We start from the raw sequence: 9206 nt of genomic DNA, 5'->3' as shown, positions 1-9206 counted from the left end.
GAAGAGCACTGGTGGTGGCTAGTATCTTAGGTTTCAGGTGAGACTAAATTGATAACACCTGGGGAGGCTATACTAGCTGATGGGACTCTGGGCGTAAGCTGTTTGGTGGGAAAAGAATTTTCCACCTGGGAAAAAAAAGAATCATAATGGACACTGATGGGGGGAAGGAGGGAGGGTTGACTGGGGACAGAGCCTTTATTTGCTCTTTCAGATCCATTCGCCATCCTTTCACACTCTGCTCTGTGCCCCAAGATCCTGACTTTTATCCACAGCATTAATCAGGTTTCCAGCTGGGTTTGGCCAGTGGGAAGGATTGGCAGGAGACTGGAAAATGGGAGGGCAGAGAAAGACTGCTGGGTTGATGCCCTTGATCGCCTCTTTGCCTCTAGGTGAGGTGACAGGTTATGCACTCCTACGCCAAAGGCCACAGTGCCCCGCTGGCTCTCTCCTGCTACTGCACTCTCACTGGTTTCAGCCATCCCTCCCTCTTCTTGCCCCTCCCGTGTAGAGACTTTAGGTTTCCTGCTGTCGCTAGACCTGTGGTATTCCTCCAGCTTCTATAGTTTCCCTATAGCTTGTCACACCATTGTAAGTAGTAATTTCATTGAGCTTTCTTTAATCACCTTTTCGAGGTTCCCTCTTTTTCTGTTCTGCAGCCTCCTTACACAAAGACTCAGGCTGAAGCAACTTCCACCCTCTGGTACTTTGCACGTCAGGCAGGAGGAAAGAAGCACAGCAAGCTGTGCGCTGCCTTTTAAAGGCTCCCACTTGCAACAGACACATGCCATTCCCACTCCTATCCCATCAGTTAAAGCTATGGTTGACCTCAACAGGGTGGAGAACTAGAATTCTACCCTACGCTTTGAAGGAGAAAGATTGTAGAACAGCACTACACACCATCACAAACCAATTCTACCACCTCCTTCAGCCCCTACTTCCCTCCAGGAATCTCAACACAATCACCTATTATAATGAAACATTTATTTCTGCCAAGACAAAAAAAAATTACCCGCGGGGCCACGTTAGGACGACGCGGAAGGAGGAGAAAGGCCGAAAGTGGCGGGAGCGGTGCGGGGGAAGGGGGTTGGACTCAGGGCTGTAGCGCCCCGCCCCTCGCCGCCTCAGTGGATCATGCGCAGGACGGCGTTGGGAGGGTCGGGATGCGGGGGGGGCGGGGGATCGGGACGGGGAAGCGACTGGGCGGTGTCCGCTGAGGACACCTTGCCCTTTCCAGTTACAGCGCCGGGATGACAGCAAACACAGCAGCCGCAGAAGCGCTGTGACCTTACCTCTCCTATCAGCTTAGCAGCCCCCAAGGAAACTGACTGCCTCCTTACACAGAAGCCAAATGAGACTCTGAAGCCCTTTGGGGCTTTTGAAGAGGAAGAGGAACTGCAGCGCAGGATTTTAATTTGGGGAAAATTAAATAACCTGGTAAAAGAGTGGATCCGAGAAATCAGTGAAAGCACAAATCTTCCACAATCTGTAATTGAAAATGTTGGAGGTAAATTTTTAACGTTTGGATCGTATAGATTAGGGGTGCATATAAAAGGCTGTTGAAGAGGCATCCAACTGCGTTTGGACGAGATAGAGATTGATATTTTCTTTGCAAGTTTAGCACCGCAGACTCTTCCCCAGAAGACTTGAGTTTATGAGACGACAGCCTGCTTAAGAATTTAGATACAAGATGCATAAAAAGTCTTAACGGTTGCAGGGTAACAAATGAAACTTTACATCTAGTACCAAACATTGACAACTTCAGTTGTCTCAAAGAGCTATCAAACTGGGGGCCAAATGCCACAACATCTATTCCTATATATATGGTTTCCTCGCAGGTGTTTCCTGGATTATGCCAGTAGCAAGAACTTGCCAGTCTTACTCAAATGCAATAGCATCAACTCTTTTTTTTAAGATTTTTATTTATTCATTCGAGATACAGAGAGAGCGAGAGAGCACAAGCAGAGGGAGAGGCAGAGGGAGAAGCAGGCTCCCCGCTGAGCCAGGAGCCGGACGTGGGGCTTGATTCCAGGACCCTGGGATCATGACCTGAGCTGAAGGCAGACGCTTAACCATCTGAGCCACCCAGGCGCCCCAGCATCAACTCTTATACATAAATTCTTCTTGGTATTTTCTAAATGATGTGTTTAGATTATATTAAAATAAAATTGATTGTAAACACTGAAAAAAAGATAAAAAATTACTCAGTGATTAAATATTATAATAATGATCCCAAAATACAGATAGTGGGTGAATTTTATATGTGGTGAAACTATAGGTGCTTTTTTTCTTCTAATTTTTTTTCTGAATTGTAAATTTCCTAGAGTGACAAAGTAGCATCTTTTATAATGGAAACCACCAGTAAACTTAATTGTGTAAAGTATACTTACAAGACTGTAATAACTTAGAGAAGATGCCTATGATTTTTTAGTAAAAAGATTAACACTTAAAATTGCATCAATGTTGATAAATACATCTGTGGTCAGGGACAAAAGAAATAAAGTGTAAGACTGGCTGTATTTTGATGAATTTTAAAACTCCACAGCTTTTTAATATTTATTTATTTCTAAGTTTATTTATTTAATCTCTCCACCCAACGCAGGGCTTGAACTCGCAAACCTGAGATCAAGAGTCACATGCTCCTCTAACTGAACCAGCCAAGCCCCCCTTTTTTTATTTTTAAATGTAAAATAAATAAGTTGTGGGCAGTAAAAAAATGCTATTCCAGTCAAGAATAAGGCAGAAAGTGTGGAGGAAATGCTGTTCTCAAGCTCTGCCTTTGTTTCTGGAAAAGACAATATTTACTTTGTATTAAAAACCAGGGTTTGGTGATTAACATAACATAGTAAAATTTTTTAAATGAAAAAAAAAAAAAAACCAGGGTAAACACTTTCGATACTTCTGTTGCATCAGGCTGGTGCCCTTAGGAGCTCCCTCCTTTCCCATAGGGCAAGACTGCTTCCTGAGTATGTATTAACATTTAGGTCTCACCTTTGAATCTTAGGCCTACCTTTGTCCCAGATACTGCATCAGCTCCCCTCTTTGTTCCAAAGTTCTTAACTTAAAGGTTATTTCACCCCATTCCTACTCCAAGCCAAGAATTTAACGACATGGGTAAGTTCTCCCCCAGTGTCAAGCAGTAAGTAATTGATTCCCTCTCATCAGGAAAATGGCTAAGATGGCATCACAATTACCGATTCTTCTCTGTAGAGGGCATAACTGTTCCTAAAACAGTAAGTCCAAATAGCTTTGCTTAAACTGCTTGCAGTACAACTAAATTATTGAAAAGAATGTTTTGGGGCAAATTCCGCAAATTCCTCAGTCCTGAATGTTTTCAATTAAACTGCCAATGGTGTTTTTCTTCCTTAAGCTAGATTTCAAATAAGAAAATTTCAAAAAATCACCATAGACACAGAATTCTAAATTTGCTAAATTTTATTCACAGCTGCTCACCTGTTTACATGCACAGACATCTTCAATCACAATGTCTGCACGTGGTTGGAAATGATCACAGGTTGGAGGGCTTATTCAGGGGAATCTCCTCTGGAAGAGCTACAGTGGAGACAAGGCAACTTTGACTATAATTTCAGTGAAAAGCACTGAACATCCATTTCCAAGTTTTGTTTTGTTTTGTTTTTTCTTTAACCAAAATCTAAAAAATGCATCTAGGCTCTTCTGCTTATTCAAGGCCTCCTCCTTGTCTCCCTGTATCGTGTCCTGACTCTAGGCTACACCAAATCTGAATAAAGTGTGACCCGTGTTAACTCTGCTCCAAGGTATACTTAGTCCTATCAATTCGGTATCCTCTTCTTTGTGGAGTATTTAATAAGCTTGATTATATATATTTACTTTGTTCTTATGTTAGGATTTTATATCCTTTTTTTCCCCTAAGACTTTATTTTTTAAGTAATCTTTACACCCAACATGGGGCTCAAACTCACAACCCCAAGATCAATAGTCGCATGCTCCACTGACTGAGCCAGCCAGGCACCCCAGGATTTTACATCCTTTTAGTAACTTCCCACCTGGCGCAAACCTTACTAGAAGGACTAGGGTGTCCCCACCAATGTCAGTCCATTAGAGCAGAACCAGCTTCTCACAGATCTACAGTAAATGAAGTGGACTGCCTTTTTCCAGAGTGGCAACTGGTACCAGCTCTCTATTCACTAGCTCTTGACCTTTCTAGAAGAGCGCAACTTCCCCTTGTCTGGAGACATTTGAAAGGTCATACCTGAGACAGGTTTTTCTCAAGATTATACTTTTCTTCCTCAGGCTGACAGCTACAGTGAGACTACAACATAGCCACAGAGCAGAAATACAATTCTTGTTCCGGGAGGAAGTGGCTTATGTGCCAAAAAAAAATGGCAGGACCTAGTTAATAGGAATATTTCAAGAATCTGGGGGACACATATGTGTAGGGATCTTGAGGATACTGGATTGGGGATGGTGGTGGGAGGTGAGGATAGGAAACTGGGTGGACTATAGCTTATTATTACTGGGAGCACTCCATGACTTAGAGCTCAGTGTTCTGGCAAGGACACCAGGATCCTGTCCAACATGCTGCTGGGATGGCTCTTGGAAGCTTGCTCACCATGATAGCCTAGGATAACTAGGTGGAGATGCTGGAACTGCCCTGGCATGGTATTGAGGAAGGGGTCCAAAGATTCAAGGAGGTAAAAATATTAGAATTAATTTATTATTTGTGATCAGAGACACTGGCACTTGGCAGTGTTCCCCAAGAGGACCCAAAGGACACTTCTTTCACTAAAGCACGGAGGGAAGCATTGCTAAGGAGCACCAGTTAATTTGACAAGCTCTGTGATAACTGTCTTGTACAGGCTGGGATTGACAGAAGATGTTGCGATTGAGATTCCTAATATCAAGGCAATGGTAGGATTCTGGAATGGCAGAGACCAATGGCAGCACTTAACTGTTAGAATAAAGGGGGCATATGCCATACTGGGCAGCAAGGCTGTAGTAGTGTTCAGTATGCTTCAACCCTCAGGCATCAGCTAATAAGTCATGGTGTTCCTAGGGGTGAGACAGATGGAAAGCCAACCAGAATGTTACTTGACCTATATAATAAAACAGAAAAATGGAGAGCTGGTGAACAGAAACCTTCACCAGCGTTTCTTTCAGAGAAAAAGATTCCTTCACCCAGTTTCTAAACCTGTCACTTCAGAGACCCAAAGCCTACTCACTGAAGGAGAGATAGATCCCTTTGAAGAAAGACAATGCAATGCTACTACAAGTATTTATAGTAAACATTCCTGTGATCCTTCCCCAAAGGGATCTAAGACTGTTTATCAGGGTAAAGATGAACTGGCAAAAAGGGAATTATCAGACTTTTCAAGAACAGTTGAATATAGGGACCATGGCTCTCTGTTGATACCAAATCAAGGGACCTGAAGTATTTTTCCTTATTCTCCAGTTAAAATGGGGTCATACGGAGGCCATATGATAAAAGGAGTTCTAGTTCAAATGTGTCTCACTATCGGTACGATAGATCTGTTGGATCTACCCTGTGGTCATTTCTCTGGTATCTGAGCACCTAGTTGGGACACATATAGGCAGTAGCTGACAGTACATTCACATTGGTTCCCCAACCTGGGAAGAGCCACTCCGGTAAGAAACTTGAAACTGTTTCTTCCTTCGGCGAAGTGAACATGTCAAAGTAATAAGACATGCTGGCAGGATAGAGCACCAGTTACCCATACTGGTTGCCAAATGAATAATGCATCATGGAATTTGTTTCCTTTTTTTTCCTTTCCTTGTTTTATTTCTCCAGACCCTCAGTCCTGCTCCTTAGGATTCCTCCTCCTCCTCCTCCTCCTCCTTCTTCTTCGTCCTCCTCCTCCTCCTTCTCCTCCTCCTTCTTCTCCTCCTTCTCCTTCCCCTTCCCCTTCTTCTTCTTCTTCCTTCTTCTTCTAAGATTTATTTATTTATTTGAGAGAGAGAGGGGTGGGGGAGGGGCAGGGGGAGAGAAAGAGAGAATCCTCAAACAGACTCCCTGCTGAGCACGAAGCCTAACATGGGGCTTGATCCCAGGACCCTGAGATCATAACCTGAGCCAAAACCAAGAATCCGTGCTTCACCAACTGAGCCACCCAGGTGCCCCATGGATATATTCTAAATTTTTCTGAAGAAGTTTTTCATTTAAAAAATAATTTTTAGGGGGGCCTGATCTGTCTTTCACTCAAATAAACCATGGAGATTTGGCCCAGTCTTATGCTTGCCTTTCTTTTCCACGATATGGCACTGGGCACACTTCTAAACAAAACTCTTCTTGCCCTTCTCAACATCACCCATTTTTATTTTTATTTTTATTTATTTTTATTTTTTTAATTTAAATTCAATTAGCCAACATATAGTACATCATTAGTTTTTGATGTAGTGTTCAGTGATTCATTAGTTGCGTATAACATCCCATGCTCATCACACCATGTGTCCTCCTTAATGCCCATCACCCAGTTGCCCCATCCCCCCTCCCACCTCCCTTTCTGCAATCCTCAGTTTGTTTCCCAGAATCAAGAGTCTTTCATGGGTTATCTCCCTCTCTGATTTCTTCCCATTCAGTTTTCCCTTCCCCAATGATCCTCTGTGCTATTCCTTATATTCCACATATGAGTGAAACTGTATGATAATTGTCTTTTTCTGCTGGACATCACCCATTTTTAAATTGCTCTTTTGTTGCGCGTGAAGTGAAGGTGAGTACTTGCAAGCCAGCCAGCTGGCTTTCTCTAGCAGACCCTATTTCTTAATTAAAAACTTTTAAATTGTTCTATAATATACTTTCTGACTTTTTTTTAGATTTTATTTATTTGAGAGAGAGAGTGAGAGAGCACGAGCAGGGGGAGGAAGGGCAGAGGGGCAGAGGGACGGGGAGAAGCAGACTCCCCTCTCAGCAGGGAGCCCAGGACCCTGGGATCATGACCTGAGCTGAAGACAAGAGCTTAATCAAGCAAGCCACCCAGGTGCCCCCCTTTTTGACTTTTTTTTTTTGTTAAAACTTGCCATTTTAATCATTTTTAAGTGTACGGTTCAGTGGCATAAAGTATATTTACTTGCTGTGCAGCCATCACCACTATCCATCTCTAGAACTTTCTCAGACATCCCAAACTGAAACTCTGTATCCAATAAACAATAACACCCGTTTCTCTCCTTCCTCCAGCTCCTGGTAACTACTATTCTACATTCTGTCTCTATGTGTTGAACTATTCTAACTACCTCATATAAGTGGAATCCCACAGCATTTGTCTTTTTGTGTCTGGTTTCTTTCACTTAGTATAATGTCTCAAGGTTCATCCATGTTGTAGCATGTGACACAATTTTGTTCTTTTTAAAGGCTGAATAATATTCCATTGTATGTATCTATGACATTTTGTTTGTCCATTCATCTTTTCATAAGAATTTACTTAGCCTATGAAGTTTTATGCCCATTTTCAGATGAAGAAACTGAGGCTCAGATAAAGAACTTCCCCAGTAAGTGGTGAATTTGAATCCAGATGCCTAAGTAAACAGCGTGAAGTCTTAACCATTATGCTCTGCTCTTCCTCTGTTTTTGAGTGAGAGGTACAGGTAGCTAAAATCTGTACTGAGGGTGAGGAAATCCACCCAGGCTGGATTGGGATAGGAGGCCTTCATGGCAGCTGTAGCCCTGGCTCTGACCCTCAAAGGAGTTGAAAGATTTAAATAAACTCTGGGCTGCAAGAGCCAAGTCATAAAATGGTGGGGATGGGATTTGCATTGAGGGGAAGTGTTATGTAAGGACCTGTAGGAACAGATGTTTTCCACAGTGGGGGATCATATGCCAAGCAAAACACCTGTTGAAAAAGTAAGGTAAGCAGTGACCCAAGGGGTTTCTCACAGCCTTGGCAGGACTGTTCTTCCTTAAACTTGGCCATTGGATGCAGAGGGTTAAAAGGATCTTGAAAACTGAATGTACCTTTTCCCCCAAAACCTGTGGTACATTTAATTTGTAGATCAAATGATATTTTAAGCGACCTAGAAGGATTAGTTATTTAAAACAACCTGCCATTTCTTGTTAATCTAGTGTGGGTTATAGACGGTTTCTTCACTTCATGTTACATTACACCAAGTCATTCATCAACACCTTCGAAAGACAATCCATCTTTTCACTGTTATCTCCTCTGCTGGGGCATGAATAGGTGAAGACAACAAGATAATGTGAGCAGTTAAGAATTCAACGAGTGTTTAAATAGTAGCACTTGAGGCTTTAAGATCATGAGCTGCTCAAGAGCAAAACCTGTCTTCTGGCCCTCTATCCCCCTTGGAGCCTAGCACAAAGTAATCATCCAAACTTTGCAACTGCAGTCTCCGGAATGGCTCTGAACTGAAAGGCAGGGATTGCTTGGAGTGTAGAGGAAACAGGCTCCTGGTTTGGACTCAGCCACTCTGGTGGGGTGACCAAGGACCAATTATTTTAATGTTCTGGGCATCAATATCCTTATTTGGAAAATGGAAATCACAATGCCTGAGTTAAGTGAATCAGTTCACATTTAAAAACTCATTTTTAGGAGCCCTTATTAAGAACCTTGGGGTTGGGGTGCCTGGGTGGCTTAGTCGTTAAGCGTCTGCCTTTGGCTCAGGTCATGATCCCAGGGTCCTGGGATAGACCCCCGCATCGGGCTCCCTGCTCAGTGGGGAGCCTGCTTCTCCCTCTCCCACTCCCCCTGCTTGTGTTCCCTTTCTCGCTGTGTCTATCTCTGTCAAATAAATAAATAAAATCTTTAAAAAAAAAAGAACCTTGGGGCTGACTCCATTTCAAGATAATCATTATAATAAACAGCAGTGGAGAATTTGGAGACTTCTATTGTAAGAGATAGATTCATTTCAGAGATTTCAGTTAGAAAATAACAGTTTTGAGAGGTGTCTGGTGAGTGATGATTTGTTCAATGAAGTAAGAACTTGCCCTTTGTACTTTCAGTGCTTGTCCTTCCCAGGTGCTTGGCACAGTCATATCAGCTTGTCACTCCATGGGACAAAGTTCATGTCCTTATTTTAACTAAGTCTCTCTTCAGTCCGTGTATTAAACAAACACATGCAGGGGCACCTGGGTGGCTCAGTCGTTAAGCGTCTGCCTTCGGCTCAGGTCATGATCTCAGGGTCCTGGGATCGAGCGCCGCATCAGGTTCCTTGCTCAGCAGGAAGCCTGCTTCTCCCTCTCCCACTTCCCCTGCTTGTGTTCC

The 9206-nt window shown here is 43.0% G+C and overlaps 1 pseudogene; it reads left to right on the top strand.

The window, feature by feature from the left end:
* The first annotated feature begins 1131 nt into the window (after window positions 1–1131).
* LOC110580632 lies at window positions 1132–2139 on the top strand (annotated as a pseudogene).
* The last annotated feature ends 7067 nt before the right edge of the window (window positions 2140–9206 follow it).

This window comes from Neomonachus schauinslandi, chromosome 4 (genome assembly GCF_002201575.2).
Source record: "Neomonachus schauinslandi chromosome 4, ASM220157v2, whole genome shotgun sequence".
In the NCBI taxonomy this organism is placed as follows: Eukaryota; Metazoa; Chordata; class Mammalia; order Carnivora; family Phocidae; genus Neomonachus; species Neomonachus schauinslandi.
This window is presented reverse-complemented; position numbering and strand designations above follow the sequence as displayed.